The sequence below is a fragment of the Zootoca vivipara genome, chromosome 6 (genome assembly GCF_963506605.1).
Source record: "Zootoca vivipara chromosome 6, rZooViv1.1, whole genome shotgun sequence".
In the NCBI taxonomy this organism is placed as follows: Eukaryota; Metazoa; Chordata; class Lepidosauria; order Squamata; family Lacertidae; genus Zootoca; species Zootoca vivipara.
In genome coordinates, this window is record NC_083281.1 from 60,450,702 (window position 1) to 60,477,158 (window position 26,457).

A 26,457-nucleotide genomic window follows, 5' to 3' on the forward strand; every position below is an offset into this window, starting at 1 on the left:
CAGGGCTGCAGCCAGTGTGGAGAAAGTGTATGCAGATGTCTCCAAAAGTAATCCCTGTTGGAGTGTCCAAGGTGGCTCATTGGAACTGATAAGGTGGAAGACAGGGAGGAGGCAACACGAGGAGGATGAGGAAGCTGACAGACAGGGCCATCCTCAGGATGTTGTACGAAAGAAGACAGGCAGGTTTATGCAACTATGCATGGCATGAAGAAAGTGAATAGAGGAAATTTTTGTTCCTACTAGAACCTGCGTACATCCATTGAAGCTGAGTGTTGGCAGATTCAGGAAGGATAAAAGACTTCTTCATGCAATTAAGCTATGGAACTCGCAGCCACAAGAGCCAGTGATGGCCACTGACTTTGATGGCTTTAAAAGAGGATTGGACAATTACATGGACAAGGCTATCAATGACTACTAGCCATAAGGGGTATGCTCCACCTCCAATGTCAGAGGCAGTAATGCTTCTGAATACCAGCTGTTGGGGTTCTGCTTGAGGGTTTCCCACAGGCATCCCGCCGGCTACTGCGAGAATAAGATGCGGGGCTAGATGGCCTGAACCAGCAGACCCGTTTTATGTTCAGGTGGGGACAACTGGACTCAAGGATATGTGCTTGGGAATTGCAGCCCAGTCCACTGCAGAGTGACCCCAAAACAAGCCTCTCTGACCTCCAGAGGTCTAAGGCTGTCCCACACTATGCATTTAATGCCCTTTAAAGCACGTTGTTTCCGCCCAAAGAATCCTGGGAACTGTAGTTTGTTGAGAGTGCTGCGAACTGTAGCGCAGCGAGAGGCAAACTACAATTCCCATGGTTCTTTTTTCCGGGGGACCATGTGCTTTGAAAGTGTTCTACCTGAATTATTGTGGCTAAGACCTAATTAACGCGGGAGGGACTGCAGCAGTCCGCTCACCTCCCCCGGTGGCGCGGCTGCAACCTTTGCCGAGCTGCCCGCCCGCCTCCTGCACAGGCTTCCCCGGCCCCTCCTCTGAACCTTCTCACGTGGCAGCCACTGTGCCGCCTCCTTTCCCGGCCGCGGCTCCGAGTCTGCGCCCTTCCGCTCGCTCAGTTCGCAAGAGGAGGGAGAAGACGAGCAGCCGGACGCACGGAGGGCGCTGTAGCAGGAGGTGAAGCGCAGGTGGGCGCAACCGACTTTCTGGGGGGTGGGGCGCAAACTGATACAGGGATTCGCGCTGGGAGAACTCCCTTTGCAAATCGGGCGCTGCAGCGTACAGACCACTACGGGGCATATGCAGAGTGCCTTTGATTGCATACCGTGGAGTAGAGAGGTGAGAGGCGTCGTGGTCCCCTCTACGATTTAAACAGGGGAGTGGGTAAAGCTGAAGGGCCTGGGGGTTGGGGGCTCCACAGAGAGGCGGGGCGCGCTTCTGGAAAAGTCTAGCCCCCCTGCCTACCGTTCGAGATCCATTATTGGTAACGCGTTCCACGGATTCCCTTCTGCTTAGTTTCTGGAGATGGCTGTCAGCCCTCTGGTGTATGTTTGTCTTCCTCCAGTGTTGGGCTTTCCAGATATATCCTGGGAGAAGAGGATGCTGGCCTGGATTTGCCTTTGGCCTGACCCAGCAGCCTCTTCTTAGGTTCTTGTTTCTTGTGTGAAATTCTGTAGAGCCGCTGCCACTCAGCAGTGTAGCCAGTACAGAGCTAGGTGGACCAGTGGTCTGAGGCATCTTATTCCATCGCTGTGTTTTTTATTTGTTTGATCCATTGATCCAACCCTTCAAATTGCATTGGCTAGCTGGCTGGGCAAGCGAGCGCTTCTAATCATGTAAAGAGTGCCTCAGATTCCCTGTAAGTGCAGTTTATTTATTTTTATTATTTATTAACAGCAGGGAATAACTGGCGCTGCCCGAGATTTTTTAGAAACTGAAAAATATTGTGTGTGTGTTTTTGTTTTGTTTTTTGGAATGGGTAGTGTCATTTGTGAATTTGGATCCATCACACCAGAAATGGGGTGAAGTCTTGATTCAAAATGGCGCCTGGCTTCCAAACGTCAACAAAAACCCCTCCCCCACCTTGGGAACCCTTGCAACCAAGTTTGGTGGTGATATCCCCAGAGGCATCTAATCCTATAGAGACCAAAGGGACAGACAAACCACTTTCCAAAATATATAGTGGATTGTGTTTATATTTCACCTTTCCTCCAGCGAGCTCAAGGTATTATAGATGGCTTCCCCACTCCCTCCGTATCATGGCAGTCCTGTGAGGTAGGTTAGGCCGAGAGTTGGTGATTGACCCAAGATCCCCCAATGAGCTTCACAGCCAAGTGGAGATTTGACACACCATACAGTGGTACCTCTGGTTAAGAACTTAATTTGTTCCGGAGGTCCGTTCTTAACCTGAAACTGTTCTTCACCTGAAGCACCACTTTAGCTAATGGGGCCTCCTGCTGCCGCTGCACCGCCAGAGCACGATTTCTGTTCTCATCCTGAAGCAAAGTTCTTAACCTGAGGTACTATTCCGGAGATCCCGAACCATAGGTGGCTAGATTGGCCTCAACTAGGGCCAGGGCCTTTTCAGTATTGGCCCCAACTTGGTGGAACGCTCTTTCACAGGAGACCAGGGCCCTGCGGGATTTGTCATCTTTCCGCAGGGCCTGCAAGACAGAGCTATTCCGCCTGGATTGGATTTAGTCTGACCCCTGTGTTTTCCTCCCTCATGGTTTGGATTTATGGACTGCTTAAAATGAGGCTGCATTTTAAATTTTAATATCGTATTTTAATCTGTATTTTAATTAATTGTTTTCTTTTCTTTTATGTCTTATTGTGATTTTGTTGGTGTTAGCTGCCCTGAGCCTGGTTTTGACTGGGGAGGGCGGGGTATAAATAAAAATTTATTATTATTATTATTTCTGGGGAAGCGGAGTTTGTAACCTGAAGTGTTTGTAACCTGAAGCGTTTGTAACACTGTATTGGCTTTCTTGGTCTATACAGGTAAAGCAAATATGTTTCTTTGGTTACCTCTTTAAATAGGTTTGATTGAAATCTTGAGTCAGAATCAGCCCTGACCTTTCCTTTTAAAAAGATTTCTCCGAACCCCCCTCCTGAGGGGTCATTTTGGGGCATAACTAATTGAGGGTGGGATATGGTGTTTCCTGGCAGCACAAACGTGTAAAATACGAACATGAGTTTGACCAAACTGCGGGAGGCAGTGGAAGACAGGAGTGCCTGGCGTGCTATGGTCCATGGGGTCATGAAGAGTCGGACACGACTAAACGACTAAACAACAACAAATGGTGTTCCCTGGCAGCACAAATGTGTAAAATCCACTGACGGCTATTAAAACACTGCTTTCCTCTCCACTTGGTATAATTTTCAAGATGGCAGCAGACAAGCCAGGTATCCTATTCACCTGCTGACAGGCTTAATGTGGCCGGTAGGCATCATACGGCTGGTAGACTGTCATACAGTGCTTCCGCTCCTTCCTCCTGGGCCGTGTTCAGAAAGTGGTGGTGGGGTGTGAGTGTTCAGACCCCTGGGCTCTCACTTGTGGGGTGCCTCACGGTTCTGTCCTCTCCCCCATGCTTTTTAACATCTATATGAAGTCGCTGGGAGAGATCATCAGGGGGTTTGGGCTGGGTGTTCATCAGTATGCGGATGATACCCAGCTCTAGCTCTCTTTCAAATCAGAACCAGTGAAGGCAGTGAAGGCCCTGTGTGAGTACCTGGAGGCGGTTGGAGGATGGATGGCGGCTAACAGATTGAGGTTGAATCCTGACAAGACAGAAGTACTGTTTTGGGGGGACAGGGGGCGGACGGGTGTGGGGTACTCCCTGGTCCTGAATGGGGTCACTGTGCCCCTGAAGGACCAGGTGCACAGCCTGGGAGTCATTTTGGACTCACAGCTGTCCATGGAGGCGCAGGTCAACTCTGTGTCCAGGGCAGCTGTTTATCAGCTCCATCTGGTACACAGGTTGAGACCCTACCTGCCCGCAGACTGTCTCACCAAAGTGGTGCATGCTCTAGTTATCTCCCGCTTGGACTACTGCAATGCGGTCTACGTGGGGCTACCTTTGAAGGTGACCCGGAAACTGCAATTAATCCAGAATGCGGTAACTAGACTGGTGGCTGGGAGTGGCCGCTGAGACTACATAACACCGGTCCTAAGAGACCTACATTGGCTCCCAGTACGTTTCCGAGCACAATTCAAAGTGTTGGTGCTGACCTTTAAAGTCCTAAACGGCCTCGGTCTTGTATACCTGAAGGAGTGTCTCCACCCCCATCGTTTAGCCCGGACACTGAGATCCAGCGCCGAGGGCCTTCTGGCGGTTCCCTCACTGCGAGAAGCAAAGCTACAGGGAACCAGGCAGAGGGCCTTCTTGGTAGTGGCGCCTGCCCTGTGGAACGCCCTCCCATCGGAGGTCAAGGAGATAAACAACTACCTGACATTTAGAAAACACATAAAGGCAGCCCTGTTTAGGGAAGTTTTAAATCTGTGATATTTTAATGTATTTTAATCTTTGTTGGAAGCCACCCAGAGTGGTGGTGGAAACCCAGCCAGATGGGCAGGGTATAAATAATAAATTAATAATAATAATACGTAATAATAATAATATTGGGACCCAGGTGGCGCTGTGGTTAAACCACTGAGCCTAGGGCTTGCTGATCAGAAGGTTGGCGGTTCGAATCCCTGTGACGGGGTGAGCTCCCGTTGCTTGGTCCCAGCTCCTGCTAACCTAGCAGTTTGAAAGCACGCCAAAATGCAAGTAGATAAATAGGAATCGCTACAGCGGGAAGGTAAACGGCGTTTCCATGTGCTGCTCTGGTTTGCCAGAAGCGGCTTTGTCATGCTGGCCACATGACCTGGAAGCTATACGCCGGCTCCCTCGGCCAATAATGCGAGATGAGCGCGCAACCCCAGAGTCGGTCACGACTGGACCTAATGGTCAGGGGTCCCTTTACCTTTACCTTTAATAATAATAATAATAATAGCATGACTGCAGATTCTCACTAGCCAGCTGTGTGTGCACTATATGTGTAAAGCACGTCTCCACCCACCCAAAGAATTGTAGGCACTGTAGTTTAAGGGTGCTGGAGGGGTAAACTACAGTTCCCAGGATTCTTGGGGGAAGCAATGTATGGTGTGTAGCTAGCCTGTGCCTTCATCCTTGCTAAGTAAAAGGTCTGAGGGCATGAGGCGATTGGTGGGGATGGGGGGCGTTGAATTGGAGGCGCGTGACATTAGACAGCCTCTGTCAGCAAGTTTTCTGCACACTAATTCTTGAACAGGAGCAGTCTATCTGAGCTGTGAGAACTTTGAATTGCAGTAGCTATCACCCTAGACAGTCCAGTTATTACTAAGCCTCCCTAAATGCTTATTCTCTCTGTGTGTATAATTGTGAGTCTTCTCCAGGCATAGAAATAGTCTGGGGGTGCTTAAACCGTTGGCTTCAGGTGTTGAATTATTGCTATTCTGGCTTGTGGGCCTCCTTAGGCGTCTGGCTGGCCACTATGAGAACAGGATGTGGTCTAGATGGGCCAGTGGCCTGATCCAACTGCAGAGCTCTTATTATGCTGTTATTATGTTAAGCCAGTTAGGCCTCTGGAGAGCTCATTAGGGGAGCATTAAGGTACTGTACCTTATTTCCCTGGATTCCCTGGATTCAGCATTCAGTACTTTTGAGATAGGCTGCCTCTGAACATGGAGGCTTTGTTTATTGTGATTGGCCGATATCAGGGGTGGCCAACTCCCAAGAGACTGCGATCTACTCACAGAGTTAAAAACTGGCAATGATCTACCCCCTTTTTTGGGGTTCAGGTCAAAGTTGTTGAGCTTTTTTCAGGGAGGAGGAAAGTGCCGTTTTGATGGGCTGCAGGGTGAAAATGTTGAGCTTTTTTAAGGGGAGCCATAGTTGTTGAGCTTCTTTGGGGGGAGCCAGTGATCTACTACAGATGTCCAGTGATCTACCGGTAGATCACGATCTACCTGTTGGACGTGCCTGGCCTATATCCTCAGCATTGATTCAATAGAATTTCAGGTTCAACCGATTCTGGAATATGACTCCCTTCTGTGAAGTCTCTTGGATTAAAATGGTTTCCACTGGCTGACTGTGGCTTTGTTCCCTTCTTCACCTTTCACTCCTGATTACTCTTAATAGGTGCAAATTGCCTTTGATCCTTGCAAGATCTTTTATCTGCTATGGCTGGTGTTTGCCTTGGCTAGGCAGTAGGTTTTTTGGGAAAGGAGTGTGGGGAGGGATCCCAGTTGTGACAGCTGGTGCGTAGAAAGATCCTTGAAAAACCATTTTAAAAACAACAAAGCAAGAAGAAACTTTCTTTGAGTTTTGGCAAAGCTTTGGCAAACAAGGTGCTGTTTCTATACAATAGTTAATTAAAAGCTTCAGGATGGTTCTGAGGCTAAGATATTCCTGCTAAGGGAAGAGAAATGTTGTTTGCAATATATTTCCTGGAGGAGAGAGAAAGCCGGGCAAAAGTCCTTTTGCAGTAGGCCAGGCATCCCCAAACTGCGGCCCTCCAGATGTTTTGGCCTACAACTCCCATGATTCCTAGCTAACAGGACCAGTGGTCAGGGATGATGGGAATTGTAGTCCAAAACATCTGGAGGGCCGAAGTTTGGGGATGCCTGCAGTAGGCTATGGTCTCATGGAGCAGAGGATGCTTTGCTGCACAGTGCCGAGGTAAGATGGGATGAGTGAAAATGGTCAGAGAGAAGTGTCCCCCCCTTGCTTAGTGCTAGAACCTGGGGCCATCTGATCAAGTTGCAAGTTGGAAGATTCAGGATAGACAAAAAGTACTTTGTCATGCAGCACGTAATTAAACTGTGGAATTTGCTCCCAGAAGAGGCAGTGATGGCTGCCAACTTGGATGGCTTTAAAAGAGGATTACACAGATTTCTGGAGGATAAGGCTATCAATGGCTAGTCATGATGGATATGTATTACTTGCACTCTCAGAAGCAGCCTGCTTTTGAATGCCAGTTGCTGGGAATCCCAAGCAGGGAGACTTGCTATTGCACTCAGGGGGGCGGGTTTCCATTGGGGAACCTGGTTGGCCACTGTGAGAACAGGATGATGGTCCTTTAGCCTGATCCAGAAGGGCTCTTCTTGTATTCTTAAATGAAACAGCATGAAGTTACAGATTTCTGGGAAATGGGGGCTCTTTTGCCAAGGTATAAAAAGGCGGGGGGGGGGGGTTGATACCTGCATTGAGACAATACATTTTAAAACATATATAAGTTTTTACAGTAGAACATAGGGGTATAAAAAGTTCTTTGCTGGATCTGACCAAAGTCCTGTTTAGTCCAGCATCTTGTTCTACCCAGTGGCCAATCAGGTGCTTCTGGAAAACTCAAAAACAAGAAAATAAACTTCCAAGGAAAAGTCTGCTCAGAGGTCAACACCTGCCCACTTTATACAACAGCGCAACATCAGGCCCTTTCTTCCGAACTGTTCACTGGGTCTGTCTAGAATAGATGCAGCATGATTTGTGTACTGTACTGCATGAGTAGGGGCAACTACCGTATGTACAATTGTATTTGCTCACATGGATGCAGTCTATCAGCGCAAACATTAATCTACTCCTCTGGGTTCTGTTAATGATCTCTTGCTTCCAACGCCCATTGATGCTTGAGGCAAAGCACAGAACACCCCCACTACAGTACCTATATCTAGTTCCTTCATATGAGTCCTGCATGACTCTTCCTTCTCCTCCCTTTTTAAAAGTAGACCCTGCATCATTGAAATTTTTCATAAGATTATAATCTTCAGGCCAGTTGGAGGCAAACCTTTAAAACGGGATGAGTGGAGGAAGGGGGGCGGTTGGTGCGGGCCGCCCTGGGTGTCACCACTGAGGGGGGGTGACAAATTGCCGGGTGGCACTCACTGCGGGGCCTGCAGCCCCGCCCCTGGGCGCACTGCCCTGGGCGCCCAAGCAGCTTTCTCCGCCGCTGGATGAGCAGGTGTATATTAAATATATATAAACTGGACCTTCATCCAAAAATAGATTTCAGGGCAATAAGAATCTGAAGCCACAGAATTGTAGATTTGGAAGGGACTCCGAGGATCATCTGGTACAACCTCCTGCAATGCAGGAATATGCAGCTGTCCCTTATGGGGATTGAACCTGCAACCTTTGTGTCATCAGCACCACACTTTAACCAACTGAGCCATCTCCAGTGCAAAATTAAAACAACAGAAAGTGTTAAACAGCAGTATAATAAATCTGAGAGGAACGAAAATACCTTACCAGCTAAAAATACAATAACTTAAGATGTCTGGGCAAATGAAAGGTTTTAAGCTGGTGCCAAAGGGAATTCATCATTTACTATGGAGTGGGATGGAGCAGGTGCTCACTGTAGAGAATAGCTAAGGGTCCAACTTCACCTTCGTTAAAATTGATCCATTAGATAGGGGTTAGGTTGGAGTAGGGGTGGGGGAACCTGTGGCCCTTCAGATAAGCCCCTGGCAGCATGTCAGGAATGATGGGAGTCCCAGTCCAGTGAAACCTGGAGGACCATAGGTTCTCCATCCTGGCATTAAATTAAAGCTAGGAATATGAATACCTTGCAAATGGGACTTGTGCCAGTACTTCTACTGTGCCTGTGGTCCTGAGTGTTCCCTTTGCTTTTGCTTTTTTCTTCCTTTCTTCCTTTCTTTTTTTTTCAAGCCAGCCTTGGCCAGTATCCTCTTGGCCACGTCTTGGACAACTGGCTTCATTTTTCAAGGTGGCATTTTCCAAGAGACAGCGTGTTCTGAGGTTCCTCTCTGATCACAAAACAGCTGGCACTCTCCCCACAAATTTAGCAAAAAGCCCAGGTTAGATCAAAATGATAACGCAATTCACCCTGTCAAGTCCTGGTTATAAATCTGGAAGGAAGTGTACTTTGGGAAAAGGCCTGGAGGAGCCTCCTGCCACCACTGCTTTTTTGTTCTTGAGCCAAATCATTTACAAGTGTGAAACCCAAGGGGCTGCAGTATTCTGGGACCTGATAGGATAGGAAGAAGCACATTTAACTGTTGGAAGGCTGTGGGGACCTTTGAGAGGCCTCCGAGTTGAAGCTGAATAATTTCCTTCCATGCCCAGGAGAAATATTTCCAATATTTAAAGTGCCAGGCGATTCTTTCTTCCATTTATTTCAGGAGCTAGTGTCAGATTTGGTTTGGGGTGCTAAGTTGATGTTCAGGACAGACAAAAAAGTAGGTGTCTTTATGCAATGCATAATGAATTTAGTTGCACATGACATGCTGAAGGTCCTAACGGTGTAAATGGATAAGACCACTGTTCTTCAGCTTGGGGGATTTGGCCTGATCCAAGGTGGCTCACAGCAGGAGCACTACCACCATGCAAATATATGATAAGAGATTAAGAAATGGGTCCCCTAGGCATGTTTGGGTTAAAACTTAAAAGTGTAACTTGGGTCTGAAAAGGTTGAAGTTAAATGGATTGGACATTTCATTTCATTTCCCTTTTAATTTGTATGTTGCCTTACTATATTACTATACACAAGGCCGTTTACAAGCTGAAGAAACAACAGTCCAATACAATACGTCAGGCAGGTGTGGTGTGAATTGTTCTTGCCAGCAGCTTTTAAACTGTACAGCTAAAAGTGGGAGCTCTACAGTTCAGAGATCAGAGGTGGCACACCTGTGCAGGCCAGGTGTTGGGAACAGATACAAAATGATCATGGGGGTAGAGCAGCTCCCCTATGAAGAAAGATTACCGGGGGCCTTTTAGTTCAGCAAAAAAAGTGAGTAAGAGGAGACGCGATAGAGGTGTATAAAAATGATGTATGGTGCTCAGAAAATGGGTAAGTTTTTCTCTGTCCCTCATAATACTAGAACTCAGGGAAAACCAAGGAAGATTCAGAACAGACAAAAGCAGTTCCTCCTTCACTCAGCGCATGGTTACAAACTATGGGATTCGTTCCCACAAGAGGTAGTGAGTGCCACCAACTCGTATGGCTTTAAAAGAGGGTTATTTTTATTTTATTTCATAACATTTATACACTAATTGGTTGTAGAAGAAAAACCTCAAGAGCGGTTTACAAAAAGATAAAATAATAAAATTATCAAGAAAAAATCGCAACAGCAGTTTAAAATGAACAAAAAGTTAAAATAGTAACAACAGGTATTTATTAGAGAAATTCATGGAGGGCAAGCCTATCAGTGGCTTCTAGCCACAATGGCTATGTTCTCCCTCCACTGTCAGAGGCAGTGTGCTGCTGGCTACCAGTTGCTGGGAATCACAGGTGGGAAAGAGTTCTGTTGCACTTGCATCATGCTTGCAGGTGCCCCATAGCCATCTTGTTGGCCCCTATGATAAGAGAGTGTTGGGTTTGACGAGCCTGATCTAGCTCTTCTTATGTCCTGTTTTTCAACTCCCCAAGGGTATCTGTACTTTCCTATGGATGACTCTGTCTTCTGTTGGAGGGATACAACCCACAATTTCATAATCTTTTATCCATATACAAAAAGTCAATTATGGTTTAAGGAACATTATACAGGTGTGTGTGTGTGTCTGTGTGTGTCCGTGTCCTTGGTTACTGTGATATTTTAAGCAGAATGTCAAATTATACGAGAAGAGTGTTAAATTATATGAGTGAAAATAATGTAGGAGGTTGAACATTGTATTGGAATTTTATATTCCTCATAATTAACAAACTCCATTCTTCAATAAATTATTTTGGTGCACATCTTTCAATATCTCTTTTATAATGCATAAGTGTTGCGACAATGCTATATCATATCTCTCTCTCTCTCTCTCTCACACACACACACACACACACATATATATATATATATATATATATATATATATATATATATATATATATATATATACCATTGCAAAATGTTAACTGGTTTATCTGATATCCAGTTTCTTGCTGTGACTAGTCTGTCTGCAGTGATCTCAGCTGTTGCAGGTTCCAGGTCTTTCTTGTTTACTGTGTGCTTCAGATATCCCAATAAAGCAGACAGTTTCTTAGGTGTTGGAATAAAAATATTTTTTTCCTTTGTTTTGCCGGTGTGATTTACCTCCTGCCCAATCCTTTTTAAGCATCTGTTGTGGGTTTATTTGATATTCTTGTTCTGCTTTTCCAACAGCAAATGTTGAGCTCAAAGCGGCTGATGATAATACCACGAGCATGAAATTGATTGTAATAAAACCTCACAGCGGTTTACAAAAATAATAAAATGATAAAATTATTGGTAAGAAAAGAAACCTATTTAAAACATTCAGAAATAATTAAACAGTAATCTAAAAACCAGATTAAAACACGTCAACATTCTACATGTCTAGGTAGGCTTGCCTAAACAAAAATGTTTTTAGCAGGGGCCAAAAACAGTACTGTATAGGGGCCTGCTTGATAGTGCTGCCACACTAAAAGATCATTTTTTTACAAATGTACAATGAGTATACAGTATATGTGTAATGGTGCCAGTTCCACATCTGGGTGCAGATTTAATAGTATCAGCTGCTCTGAATCTGAGAGAGAATTTCAAGGGCTAGCATGCTTGCCCACCATATAAACAAAGAGTTAAGTAACATCTTTAAAACAACTTTTATGTATTTGTAAAGCAATCAGGAAAGAAAGGGGAAGTTGTAAAACACACAGTGCAGTATATCAGTGAGCAAACAAGGCCTTATTCTGCTTTTGTTATTTATGTTACTCAGCAGGAGGAGGAAGGGAATTTGAGATATTAAGGTCAGGGGACCACGCTGAAGGAATGCTGTTTTGTCTCTCCTGTTCTCATAATGAATGGGTTTGATGTATCTCATTTACCAAATGGCTGGGGAATTCTTTGGCCCTCCTGGATTTCACTGAACCCCTGATGTAAGTTGAAGTCCAGCAGCATTTCGAAGGCTATCAGCCATAAATTTCCCGTCCTAATTCTTGTATGTATGCTATCTATGCTTTGAGGTTGCAAAAGAGAGCTGCTTTGCAGGAATGACATACAGTGCATTGTTGAAGTATGTGAGTAAAGAGTTAAATAATACACATTTCCCTAATAAAAATGTACGGTAAGTGTAGCCCTGCTAGATCAGGCCAAAGGCCCATCTAGTTCCAGCATCCTGTTCTCGCATTGTCCAACCAGATAACTATGGGAAGCCCATGTATTTAATGCATTTTAAGTATATCCTTTTTTACACATGGATATGGAGACAAAAACTGAAAGCATTTAAATGCGAGAGATACACACAATATCAATTCTGTATAAAGCTACAGATTCATTTTGTAGGGTTTTTTAAATAAAAAAGTTAATTAATTTCAATGCATTACATCCTTTCCCCCTTTGTTTTAAAATGCTTGTTATACCTGAATCATTGTGTAGGATATAGCTGCAATATGACTTTGCTCTGAGCTGTACAAATCATCACTTGGGGCCTGTGAGCAATGGAAGGACTTGCTGAGGAGTTATTTGCTACTCGCAAGTATTCCATGCTGGTGGGCTTGGAACATAACAATTTAAGAAGAGTCCTGCTACATCAGGCCAAAAGCCCATCATAGAACAGGATTTGTCCAATCCTCTTTTACACCCATCTACGTTGGTGACCATCACTATCTCCTGTAGGAGCACATTACACATTTTAGCTGTGCGCTGTTGTCTCTCCTGAATCTTGGAACATTCAGCTCCACTGTATGTCCCCGAGTTCTAGAATTATGAGAGAGGAAAAGAAACTTCTATCTACCGTATTAACTTTCTCTGCACCATGCATCATTTTGTTCACCTCTGTCATCTCTCCCCACCCTTACTTGCCATTTCTCTAAACTAAAAAGCTCCAAAAGTTATAACCTTTCCTCATAGGGGAGTTTCTCTGTTTCCCCCCTTGATCATTCCCCCCCCCCTTTTCTGAACCTTTCCCCAGATCTACAATATCCCTTTTTGAGGTGAGGCAACCAGAGCTGGACACAGTATATTCTAAGTGCGGTCTAACCATAGATTTGTATAATGGCATTATGATACTTAGAGCACTGGCTAAGCTTGTTAACACGGTCTGCAATTTGCAATGATGCTGCCAGGATTGTCTTTGCCGTCCTTCCAACTGTACTGTGCTGTGCCCTTTCTGCGTGTGTTGTTTTCCTTCTCTGTCCTGTGACGGCGGCGCAGCTGACAAAAGCTTTTCCATCTGCTTAATTCTCTTTCACTGCAAGGAGAAGGGGTGGGGGGACTATTTTGACGAGCTCTTATGCATCTTCCATCTAGCCAATTATTATATTAAACTCTAGGGCCAAGATGCATGAATTAATTAAATTTCCATCTTTGCTTTTTAAAACGAGGGAGGTTGTTGGGATAGCATCACCCTTCTCTTAAAAATTTTTTTTCTCTTTGCTCTGCTGCCACTGGTTCAGATGCTAGCCTAGTAACTGAACTGTCCAATGGTTACAGAATGCGTTGCTGCAGCTTCTCATCATTTAAGCTTGAGCTGAGCGTGTGTTGCAGGATTGGAGAAAACTGGGGCAGCACATGGGGCGCTGGAGGGCAGTGTTAACAGCCGGTGCACAGCGTGGACTTGATGCCAGCGGCTTTGGCAGTGTGCTCCAGGACTGGGATAGCGCATGCTAGATAACTGCATTGCTGTGGTTTTTGTTGCTTTTCTTTCCCTTTAGAAATACTGTTTAAATTGTGACACTGGCCCATGTTAGGACTATCTAACAAGCTTAGCATAGAAGCATACAGCCAAGAAAATCATTAAGAGAAGACAGAGCATAACTGCCACCAGAACTGCCCACTCGTCCAGCACCTTTCATCCTTAGCATCAAAACCCAACACAAATTAGAAGGCTCTACCTAAGTCTTAATTCTCCGTTGCTATTGCTGTTGTTGCTAATGCTGTTTTGCTCATGGGTCATTGTTGGAGCATCTGCTTTGCACCCAAAATGTCCCAGGGCCATTTCCTGGCTGCCTGGGGAGGGGGATCCCTTGGAGAGCCACTGCCATTCAGTACATACTGAGTTAGATGGATGGACAGTCTGACTTAGTACAAGGCAGCTTCCTGTGTTTCTTCTGGCAGTCTGGAATGCCAAGCTGCAGTTTGTTCACTAAGGTCACTGAAAGTCAGGGGGAAGTAAAAGTCCCTGGCTGTTTCATTAGATAAGCTCTTTCAAAATATCTTTGCATGGGATCCTGCCTGAGGCAGTAAGCAGATGATGAAATAAAATTTTCTTGCTAGCTTGCGGTTCTGTAAGTGATTTGAGTCTATCCTGTACGAGAAGCTGCTTGAATATGGCAGTGGTGGACAATGTATGGAGCATGGGCAGCTCTGGATATTTGCAAGTACGTATCTTCTGCAATAGTGAGTTAGTGGTGGATTTATAGCGGACCATCCACACACACATCATTCAGCTTTATTAGTTACTCGGTAGTGCTTCCCCAATGTTAACACATCGTTGCCCTGCGGAGGGGCACACTTGCGCTGTAGAATAACAAAAGCGGGACAAAAACAAAAACAAATGTGGAACATTTGTGGCATGGTTCCAGGATTTCAGCAGGAAGTTACAAGATATGTACTGATTGGAAACGAAGCAGTATGTCCTCACTGAAACCTTTGGAGGCGTAAATTATACTGAAAGTGGGATTGTGTATAGCTGCCCCAATACCCTAATGAACACAAATTGTCATGAATGCACAATAAAAAGGACTTCTGGAGGGGCCTCCTGGCAGACTATAATGTGCTGTGGTCTGCATCCGCTCTGGACACAACTGATGTTTCTGGTTTTTAGAGATGCATTGCCACCTGTGTCTTTTGATGATAAATTTGCAACTCATATTTTGATTGATTCCCCTCTTGTTCGTTACACCTGCGGGAGAGCTCAGAACCAGGATAGGCTCAAGAGCCAAAATACACAAGCTTTGGCCTCAGAGGTGTGCTTACAGGATCAAGCACACAGCTGCTTCTATGTGCCAGCATGGGACAGTTGCAGGCCAGGCAGCTGATATAGCTGGTTCCTTATTGTTGATGGTGACATGAGTGTGCGGTTATTGCACAGGTGTAGGTTATTTACACAATGAATGCGCTCTTATTCCTATAAATTGTTTCGCGTCTTTAAAAATAATACCTCCTGGTGGACTGTTTGGACTTGTCCTGTGTGATTAGGTGATCCCTAAGTAATGTATTTCAAAACTGCACATGCTTGCTTTTCATCACATGTACACAGGTGTTTTCCTTTGTTTGCTTCATGATGTTTGGCACTGTTGGAGATTCTTCTGTTTATTTCACACCTTGCTAATCAGTTGGGTGCTATCCCAGCCTCTTTTGCATATTGCTAATTACAGCCCCTGACCACACTAAATAAATATATTATACTTCTTGGCTTAAAATAAGCTATTGAAGGAGAGAGGAAGGATGAGAGGACAGAATGGTAGGATTTGACTTTGGTTTAAAGTAGGGATGGGGAACCTGTGGACTTGCAGATGCTGCTGGACTACAGCTTCCATCATCCCTAGCCATTGGTTATGTTCCCTGAGGCTGATGGGCACTGGAGTCCAACAACAGCTGGAGGGCCACAGCTTCCCCATCTTGTATCAGTCAATGCAGAACTTAAATGTGTTTGCCCAGCTGGATTAAATTACTGTCCTCTCTTCTTTTGCTCTTACAAATTGCCTAACATGTAGCCTGGGTAAGGAGTTGACTGCCAGGTGTGGGTCCTGATTTAGAAGCGAACAAGCAAGGTGAATGGGAGATGTGATAGAGAGAATGCCCCAGGTTCCCTCTGTTGGTCTGTCATTTTGACAGCTGTAGTCTTAATAATTCATGTCATTTGAAAGCACACAAGTAAATGTTGCAAAGCACTCTTAGGTAACACGGGACTTCCTATGTCGACTCTTGGAACAGTAAGAGAGACAGTGATAGATCCTTTTATATTCTGGGTGAATTATTCATATACAGATTTTGCAATGGTTTTGAATTTGAAAAGGAAAAGCTTTGGGATGTAGCCTTCAACCTGCTTAATAGGTTTTTTTTAGTTTATTGCCCGAGACTTGGGGGGGGGCAGCATTTTAAATCACAAACTATGCTCACTCCAAGTTCAGTGTCTTATGGTACACTTTCCTGTTTTCTCAGTAAGCTTCTTTAACAAAAGATGAGCCTAGCAACTTGGGGTTCAGGGTAGCAGTACTCTGGTAGCACAAGTGAGCCTAGCCACTCTGTGTTCTGGGTAACAGTGGTGCTTTCTGGATCCCCCTCTCAGCTGAATTCATCTAGAAGCCTTAATGTCACTCTCACTCTGTCCTTTGCCTGGGATTATGAGGTTTTCCATGGGCTGGCTGCAGTGCCAGCCCTACCATTGGGCAGAGTGAGGTAAGCTAGTTTTCTCTGGCTTTCCTAGCTTAGCCTTGTGCCCTTAGTACGGTGGAGGAAGTTGTTGCTTTACCAGTGAGACTCACCTGTCTCTGTTCAGTCTAATTCTTTTGTACAGTATGTTAACTCCGGGGGGTGGGGTGCTGGTTGGCAGAGAGAAGAGGGACATCCAATGAAGCCAAGTCTTAGGAAATTCAAGACAAGATAAAAGAAAGTACTGCTTCATGCAGCACATTGACATTCTCTCCTCCAAGGTGTACTGATGGCCAGCAACTTGCACGACTTTAAAGAAGGAGTAAAAAAAATCATGGGGGAGTAAGGCTATCAACAGCTGCTAACCCTAATGGCTGTATTTTGCCTCCACTGTCAGGGGTGGAATGTATTTGGAGTGTCAGCTGGTGAGATTCACAAATGCAGAGGGCTTCTCACAGGCTTCTGGTCGGCCACTGTGAGAACAGGATGCTGGACTGGCCATGCAGAGCTGCTCTTGCATTCTGATGACAGGCCCTCTCTGTTTCAGAGAATCATTTGGTGGAAAGATGGGGTGCAAATACAAATATATAATGGAAGAGCGAGGGATTGAGTCCCCCCCCCCAAGGACAACTCTTTTTCTATACCCAGTTCTGTGCTCCAGTACATAGCTTGGGAATCACCATGTGAAGGCACAAGCGTTCAAAGGATTTCACTTGCTTGAAATATACCACCCACTGTGCTGATGAGTTGCTGTAGCTAGGCGATCACATGGAGGCAGGCAGGAATATCTGTATGGAAAGCATTTGGCAGGGTGTCCCGAGATAGGAATGATTTACTGCCACGTTTTTACTGCTGTGTCTTTGTGACATCTAAGCAATAAAAGATAAGTTGGCATGCCTCTCTGAGGGTGTTGCAGCTTATCTCTTGGAACCGTGTGCACCTGGGTATGCAGAGCTTTCATTGATTACGCACACGTGTGCAATGTGGTTCCTGCTTCTCTGACAGCATGTCCAGGGCGATTTCTTCAGCGAGTGCTTTCTGGAAACCAGTCCTCTTTCACCCTTTGTTCTCCTCTAGGCCAGTGGTAGCCAATGTTGTGCCCTTTCTGGCCACTCTGGCTGGACTGATGGGAGTTGGAGCTGATGGGAGCAAGTTAAATATAAGACACACAATGAAGCAACATCTGGAGGGCACTGTGTTTAAGGTGTTGCCTAGTCCCAAACTGAAGGATTATCAACTCACACTTTTCTGTTTTCTGAACAAATGAAGCCATACATTTGCAAGTCAGAAAAGCACTGCTGGATCAGACCAAGCTGGTTCCATCTAATCCAGTCTCTTGTATCCGATGATTGGCCCGTCAGGTGCCCCCAAGATCCCCCCCCCAAAAAAAGCTCAACAAATTTGCCTGGCAATGACAATGGGAAGAAGAAGAAGAAGAAGAAGAAGAAGAAGAAGAAGAAGAAGAAGAAGAAGAAGAAGAAGAAGAAGAAGAAGAAGAAGAAGAAGAGGAGGAGGAGGAGTAGTAGTAGTTTGGATTTGATATCCCGCTTTATCACTACCCGAAGGAGTCTCAAAGCGGCTAACAATCTCCTTTCCCCTCCTCCCCCACAACAGACACCCTGTGAGGTGGGTGGGGCTGAGAGACTTCAGAGAAGTGTGACTAGCCCAAGGTCACCCAGCAGCTGCATGTGGAGGAGCGGAGACACGAACCCCGTTCCCCAGATTAGGAGTCTACAGCTCTTAACCACTACACCACACTGGTGTATTTTTATAATGTGAGTAGATCGCAGTCTCTTGGGAGTTGGACGTGCCTGCAGTAGACCATCCTTTCTTTCAGTTGGTTTTCCCCAGGAGTTAGTATTAACCAGGAAGTTTTTATTTAGCTCTTGCAGCTACTTCCTGTCAATAGACCTGTCCTTCATATTTTCATGAGAACCGCTGCTCTTATCTGATTGCTCTTGCGTAAATATCATTTCCTGGCCTGTTGTTGTGCAAGATCCCTAAAGTATAGTGTTTACTGTCTGTTTGCTCTCCTGCCCTGCTTTCCTTGCTCTGCATTCAACGTTGTTTCCATGGCCAGAAAAAATAAGGCTCCTTCCTATTCCGGGGGAAAAACACACACACACACACACACACACAGAGAGAGAGAGAGAGAGAGAGAGAGAGAGAGAGAGAGAGAGAGAGAGAGAGAGAGACTGTGCCTCCACCTTTGCCAGTGTTTGCTGCTATTCTGGAATCTTGCAACCTGCACATATCCCAAGGCCGTTCTGCCTCTGGCCTGTGTCATGCATGCCACACCGGAGGCAAAACACACCTCGCTGTGGATGGAGAGTATCTTCAGTATTGTGCCTTCTAGCAGACATCCACTTCCTTTTTGCTCAGTGAGTGTTGTATCTCTCCCATCAGTCAAAGTGCTGGGCAGATGACAGCACATGCCCAGATGACTAGCTTCATTGGCTAGGAATTGGGGAAGGGCTATTGGTGCAGGAAGCAAACCAGGTTATGCACATCAGGCGAAGACAAGCCCACACCTTCTCTTGTGTGTACAGCAGCATAAAAAAACGCCTACTTGAAATGCAGCAGGGGGGAACGACCTTGTTGTTTTAAGCCACTAATGTGCACATAGCCCTGATCTCCCTGGTTCTAGTCCAGCAGTGCAACCACAGTTGTTTCTATTCATGGGGCAAGCAAAAGTAAACAAACAAAATGTCCTGGTAACTTCTATGCCTCCTCATCCCAGAAAAGCCAAAGGGATGAAAATCATGTCCTTTGGTTGCTCCCACAGCCACTGACACTTGCATGCCCCAAGTGGCATTGCAATAATCTCTGGTGATGCACTGGTTGCGAAAATGTTTTAATGCTTCAGAGCCTCTAGTGTGACGGTCATGACACCCTTCCTGGTCTGAGGTTTTAAGTGTTTTCCACTTAATGCTTGCAAAACAAATATGCCTGACACACCCAAGACCACAAGCCATGGCATCCCCATTCCTGGCAGATGTCAAAAGAAGACAAGATATTTTTCTTACAGAGATACTGCAAGATTACTCCCCCCCCCTTTCTTTGGATCTGGAGACAATTCTAAGAGTCGTGGTGCGATAGGGAACTTGCTCCCACACATGGCAGTGATGGCCATCAACCTAGATGAAAGAGAAGTGGGCAAATTCATGAAGGATAAGGCTATAAATGATGGCTGCTAGCAAAGATGGCTATGCTCTGCCTCCAAGGTTGGAGGCAACAATGCTTCTGAATGCCAGTGGCTGGAAACTACAGGAGGGGAAGAGTGCTTTTGTGCTTGGATTCTGCTTGTGGGTTTCTCACAAGTACCTGGTTGGCTACTGTGAGAGCAGGATGCTGGCCTGATCCAGCATGGCTTAATCTATGTTATGTTAGGGAAAGGGCTTCCCACGTATTCTTGTTTTTTTGTGGACACTAGTATAATCTGGCAAAGTGCCCACTTAGCATCTGTACTCTGCATAACTGGCTGTGCTGGAGGCAAGCAGCCCTAGGTAAGGTGCAGTTGCTGTCTTTGGTAGAGGTCTGTAGGGCAAGGGTGGCTAACCTGGGACATGTAGTTCAGCAACACCTGGAGGGTCACAGGTTAGCCATCCCTACTATATGGTGTTCATAATTCTACACAGATACAGAAAGAAGGGCAGGATTTAGTTTTGCTTTACAGATTTGGCTTCCCCCTAAAAAAAACAAATACACCCACCCTAGGTTATTGCATTTAAAGAGTAAGAGTGGTATCCAAACTAACACTAAGTAACATCAGAGCAAGGGTTTTGGCTTCTTCCCCCTTCACCCCCTAATTTTGTTCTTGTGGTTCCCCCAACCCTCCGGACTAGATTGGGGAAGTAGTAGAGGGAGGAGACGTGGGGAAGATGGAGTCCTATTGTGCAAAACAGAAATCATTGCACTGACAGGATGGATCCCCTAGATACTGCCCTGAGCTTCCAGCTGTTGAGAAAAATCCCTGGAAGGGATTCACAGTATGTGGGAAAAATTATGGTGAAGTAGAAGCCAGAGAGGAAGCAGTACGTGGTTTCAGTTGTTCAGGAGTCACAGTACTTTTTTACATCTCCAAAGTCTAGAAACAGCATTACTAAAATTGCTGGCTCATATTTCTCCTTGCAAACTGAATGAGCAACACAATAATAAAAGCAAAGCAAAGCATTGTGTCCTAATTTGGGTAATTTGATAGCTTTCACAATAAATGGATATTTCCACCACATGCAAAAGAAAAAAAGGAAACAATTTTTTATATATAGCTTGCATCCTCTTCAACTACCATGGCCTGAAGCAGCGAATGTGGAAGCTTTGCTGAATCTAAGTGGGTCCCTACCGTACTTAGCAGGGCTGCCAGGAAACACTGTATAGTTCTCATTGAGCTTCTCAAGGAATGCGAGGCTATGAAGGTTAGAAATAATTAAATCAAGCCATTTAGTACCTCCTTTACAAAGTAGATTTTAAAATCTTACACCCTATGCTCCGAACACTGAGAAGCGTACCTTTCTTTCATGGGTGGCTTCAGGTTTGAAGGTTCTGTAAACAAGGACCCCTCTGATGTGTTTCTTCAGTCAATGAACTGTATTTGTTGGTTTTACTTGGTAGCAGCAGTGAGGTAGCACTTTGAGCAGTACCAAGCAGCTGAGTCTAGCCTTCGTTTTCATTTCCCATAATGGTTCCCAGCATGGTGGCACTGCAGGGCATTATGGGAAATAGTGGCCCTAGAGCATAATTAATTTTAAAGGGCCCCTCAGTGGTAGGCCTTGTTGGCGGCCCAGCAACTGCTCTGCTTCTTTCTCTGAAGGGAAATAGGCAAACACAGATGCATTCTCTCTTCAGCAGAAAATCCTTCACCTCTCCTTGAGTCTTTATCCCTCTCCAAGGGCTTCTACTAGGAGGCTGACGCACATCTACCTGGCTCTTTATTTTGGCACGTTGGAGGGGGAGGGGTTGAAAACACTTCCAGAGTCTTTCATCATGATGTTGTCGTTTAGTCGTTTCGCCGTGTCCGACTCTTCGTGACCCCATGGACCAGAGCACGCCAGGCACTCCTGTCTTCCACTGCCTCCCGCAGTTTGGTAAGACTCATGTTTGTAGCTTTGAGAACACTGTCCAACCATCTCGTCCTCTGTCATCCCCTTCTCCTAGTGCCCTCAATCTTTCCCAACATCAAGGTCTTTTCCAAGGATTCTTCTCTTCTCATGAGGTGGCCAAAGTATTGGAGCCTCAGCTTCACGATCTGTCCTTCCAGGGAGCACTCAGGGCTGATTTCCTTCAGAATGGATAGGTTTGATCTTCTTCATCATGTTAGCTATGGGCTATCTTTTGATTTCCAAGGCCACTTCAGTACAGTGGTGCCTCGCTAGACGAAATTAATTCGTTCCGACGGTCAATTCGTCCAACGAAAACTTCGTCTTGAGAGGCACCGTTTCCCATAGGAACGCATTAAAAGTTAATTAATGCGTTCCCATGGGCTCCGGGGACTGGCTGCAGTGGTGGCGCTTGCTCGCTTGGCTCCCTGGAAGGCAGGGAGACAGGCGGCAACAGCCCCGCAGCTCTCCTTGCTGTCTGCGGTGAGGGGAGAGGAACGAACGGGAAGAAAGCAACCCTTCCCATTCGTTCCTCTCCCCCCCATCACCGACAGAAAGCACAGATCCCAGGATTGCCGGATCTGTCGGGCAGCGGGAGGGAAGAACGGAGGACCATCGGATCCTCCATTCTTCCCTCCCCCCGCCCGCAGATCCGGCCTTTGGCTCTGTCGGGCGGCCTAGCAAGCCCCTGTTGGGCGGGGGGGAAAGCGCAGGATCCTCCGCTTCCCCCCCCCGTGCCCGGGGATCGGACGAGGCTGGAGAAGCCTCGTCCCATCCTCGCAGTGTCGGGCGGTGGGGGGGGGAGCGGAGGATCCTCCGCTTCCCCCCCCCCCAGTGGAGGGGGGAATAATCCACTTCTCCCCCGCGCTACAGCCTTTGTGTTCCGCTGGTCTCTGCCGGTTGCACCCTCCTTTCAGCTGATCTTCCTTTGCCTTCTTCCTGTGCTTCAGCTCGTTCCCCTTTTGCTAAAGGAATGCCCTGCAGGTTTTGTGATCAGAGGTTTTTATGGCCACGCTTCGCAAGACGAAGCCGCGGCCATAGAAAAAAACCTCGTATTGCGAGGCAACCTCCGATCGCAAAACCTATTCGTATAGCGGAAAATTCGTCTAACAGGGCATTCGTCTAGCGAGGCACCACTGTATAGGGGTGTGTGTGTGTGTGTGTGAGAGAGAGAGAGAGAGAGAGAGAGAGAGAAACTGAATGACAGCAAATATAAAATCAGAAATCTAATCTTTCCCTGGTGAAGTTAAACTGCCTTAGTGTTAAATGTCAAATAATCCATTTTGGCTGCCAGTTAGTGAGTGGCCTCTTTGGAGGTCTGACTCTCTTATACAGGTGAAACTTGGAAAATTAGAATATCGTTTAAAAGTGCATTTATTTCAGTAATGCAACTTACTATTTTTTCTTTTTCTTTTCTTTTTTACAAATGCTTTCTTTTGGAAATTCCACAGTAATAAAACAAATTTACAATAAAAAATAAACATCGCTATTACATTTCATTAATTACATTCCATTTATAATTGACCCGCCTAACAACAAAGAATTACAATTACAACAAATAAAGGCTTGACATATCTTGCTTTGTATGTCATGCATCTATCTCATATATTGGTTTCACCTTTTAAATTGCGTTACTGAAATAAATGCGCTTTTCAACGATATTCTAATTTTCCGAGTTTCACCTGTAGAGCTGGGCAGATCTTTGCTCAGCATCCAAGCCTAGTAGGGATGGGATGCTTCTATCATGGCTTCCACAGCTCAGTGGTAGAGTACTTGCTTTGCATGCAGAAGGACCCAGGTTCAATCCATGGCCTCTCCCATCTGAAGGATCTGGTGTTGGAAAACACCCTTCTCTTCCTGAGAGCCTGGGAAGATGCTGCAGTTTGGAGGAGGCTTGATGAACTATTAGCCTGGCCGAATCTAAGGTTTCTGAAAGATAATTTCCCCCTTTATTTACCCATGAAGCTCGCTGTGTGACTTTGGGTTAGTCATTATCTCAGAGCCTAACCTTCCCTTCAGGTTTGTTCTATGAATCTATTGGGGGGGGGGGACACGGAAGGAAGAATTCATATATGCCAGCCAACTTGAGCCCTTTATGTAAAGGCACACTATAAGTATGATTAATAAATGAATAAAGTACTTCCAGGCTACTTGGAAACCTGGAACCTGACCCACATATATCTAAGGCACACGAGAAAACTTTCCAAAGATAAAATGGAATATTTGTGCACTTGACAGCTAAAATGTTGGGGAACAAAGGAATTCATAAAGGAAGGGAGTATTCCAGCAGAGAGCAGCAAAACAGAGCCATGCCTCAGTTTCTGGGTTTGGGGGTACAGCTGCCTCTTGGATTTAGGGCAGGGGGCATTTTGCCTTCAGCCCAGAGCCTGGATCTTTGTGGGGAAAATGTCAAGCTTCATTTCCCAGTGTGTTCGGGGGACCGTGTTAGATTGCATCATGCCATGCCCAAATGAAGTTAAGAATTGACCGGCTGCCTCTTCATTTCCTGCCCTGATGGCAACTAATTATTTTTATTAGCCTATAAAGTTCCATGGCCAGATAGAAATGGGAAGCGGGCTGCCTGCCTCGCTTTTCTTCTTCCACAGCTGCAGCTTTTATTAATTTCCCAGAGGAGGAAAAGTTATGATGCGTGTGAGGATAGAAGGCAGCTAGCGGAGCATCACAGAATAAATAAAAATGAGGAAGGCGGATTCTTCTGTTTAGGTTGAGGGATATCGGGAGTAAGTGCTGGATAAATTGGGGCTCAGAGGTACTTAAGATTCCATGTAGAAGACAGAGATGAACATAGGAAGAGCTTGCTGGATCTGGCCAGTGGCCCATCTTAGGCCAGCAACCTGTTCCCACAGTGGCTGACCCAAATATCTCCCTTCTCACCCTCTCAGGCGCTAAGATCGGCAGAGGGGGCCCTCTTGGTAGTTCCTGTGAAGCTGGGTGGTGGTGATGGCCCAGGCATTTTGCCCCAAAGTTGTGGAACTCTTGCTCCACTGGGATGCGCCTGGCACCTTCACTGTGCAGTTTTCTCCAAATGCATTTGACACTTGAGAGGTATATTTTCAGGACCCACCCTATTCTTGTAATTTGTTTTAATGTTGTATTTTAAATTGTTGTGGCCCACCCAACCTGGGACAAGCCCCAGAATTCCCTGGGAAGAGGGTTGACAGTTAAATCACTCTGGAATTGTAGCTCTGTGAGGGGAATAGGGGTTCGCTTAACAACTCTCAGCCTTTAATGTAAATTGCAGGTGTGACTTAAGTCTCCTTCGGTGTTTGTTTGTTTGTTTGTTTGTTTTAAGATTCCTCCGCTCCTATTCTTCTCCTTCCCACTTTCTACCTTCACATCATATGTTTAAAGCACTGTTATACCACTTTAACACTCATGGCTTTCCCCTCACCCCCAACTCTGGAAGCACGGAGGGGAGAAAGGGGTCTCTCTCTAGTTGCAAGGCTGTAGGCGAGATAAATCAAGCCAGCTCTTGAATTTCACCCGGAAGAAGGAAGCAGGTACTGATAGGATTTTATTCTTCTCCCCCCCCCCCGGCCTTTGTTAAATGTCACTGAATATGAGTCACCAGGAGTATAATTTTCCTTTTCTGACGTAGATGCAGCAGATTTCTCTGCAGAGTCTCCCTCCTGCAAAACGAGAGGCTGCTGTGTTTGCATTCAAAGCTGTATGCTCATGCTGTGTTGATCCCCTGGGCTTAGCATGGAGATGCCTTTCCTCCTTATAAGTTGAAAGCTGGTGTGTGTGTGTGTGTGTGTGTGTGTAATTTTGGGCCAGCTGGGCCAACAGACTGCAGGAGGATCAACAGTGCTTGCAGCCTGCTTTGTACGTAGGGGCTGCCCCCAACCTGCTTATCTCATGAGGGGGCAGGTCTACTGGTGAGCACCTGCCCTTTCCAAGCTCACCAACTGTGTGTGTGTGTGTGTTCAGATTTCCTCATTCCCACAATTACAGCAGCTGTGGTTCCCCCCCCCCACTCCCAGCCTGTGGTGGTTTTCCAGCAATTGGATCAGCTTCCTATAAAGGCATCAAAGGTGGAGACTTCAGTTCACAAAAAATCACATAAGTCTTGCAGAGCAGAGAATCCAATTGTTGCCCTCCTTGTTCCCTAAGCAATTGTGTAAGGTGGTAGGAATGTCAGAATATTCTGTCAGAAATGGAAACGTTGGCAGACATTGCTGAAGTTTGCATGTTCATCCAAGGTCAGGAATGACAATCTTGCAAGTGAGTATGAGTGGTATTTCATAGAATGGTAGTGTTGGAAGGGACCACAAGGCTCATCTAGTCCAACCCCCTGCAATGCAGGAATCTTTTGCCCAACATGATGCTCAAACCCATGGCCCTGAGATTAAGAGCCTCATGCTCTACTGACTTTCCTCCAGCTGCCAGTTTGCTATCCTAGCTACAGTATCCCTACTGCTAATTTGATTAGCATTCCATAAACAATGTTTTCTGCATTGTTTTGGACGTTTCACTTTCATGAAATTCAGTTGTAACGAATTACGTAATTAACTACTTTCATTTCAACCGTAGCAGATAGCAAAGGGGATCACATAGGTTTTGGCAGAAGCTGAACTGTAGTGGAATGGAAACACCACTGGTTGCAGCAAAGACAGGACAGGACAGAAATCACTAAGGGTAGGAGAGCTTTCTATCTTGGCTGGCCTTTCAGTATTGCACATGTGGTCATATGTTCTGGCGTACACATTAATACAGGGTGAGTCCTTTAAAAGAGGCCCCGTGGATACAGAGTACACATGTTCCACAGGGCCTCTTTTAAAAGACTCACCCTGTATTTCTCATGTTCCGCTCATAACATTCCTGCATGGTAGGCCACTATTCTCTAGGGAATAGGGAGAAATTCAGAACAGTTCACATTTTGCCTACCTAATTTGCATTTCCAACAATAATATGTGAACCGAAAGGCACCTGTCCGTCAAACTTTCCAGTGTGGTGTGGTGGTTAAGAGCGGTAGACTCGTAATCTGGTGAACCGGGTTCGCGTCTCAGCTCCTCCACATGCAGCTGCCGGGTGACCTTGGGCTAGTCACACTTCTTTGAAGTATCTCAGCCCCACTCACCTCACAGAGTGTTTGT

General features: G+C 45.8%; 1 protein-coding gene across 3 annotated transcripts in view; it reads left to right on the forward strand.

Annotated features, from left to right (window-relative positions):
* Window positions 1–1,040: 1,040 nt before the first annotated feature.
* KIAA0513 (KIAA0513 ortholog) overlaps window positions 1,041–26,457 on the forward strand; it is a 66,285-nt gene continuing 40,868 nt past the window's right edge. The window contains exon 1 of one of the 3 annotated variants that reach the window (XM_035119005.2): window positions 1,041–1,134. The gene's annotated coding sequence lies outside the window, so the exon portion shown is untranslated. The other 2 variants (XM_060276050.1, XM_060276051.1) reach the window with 2 other exon arrangements.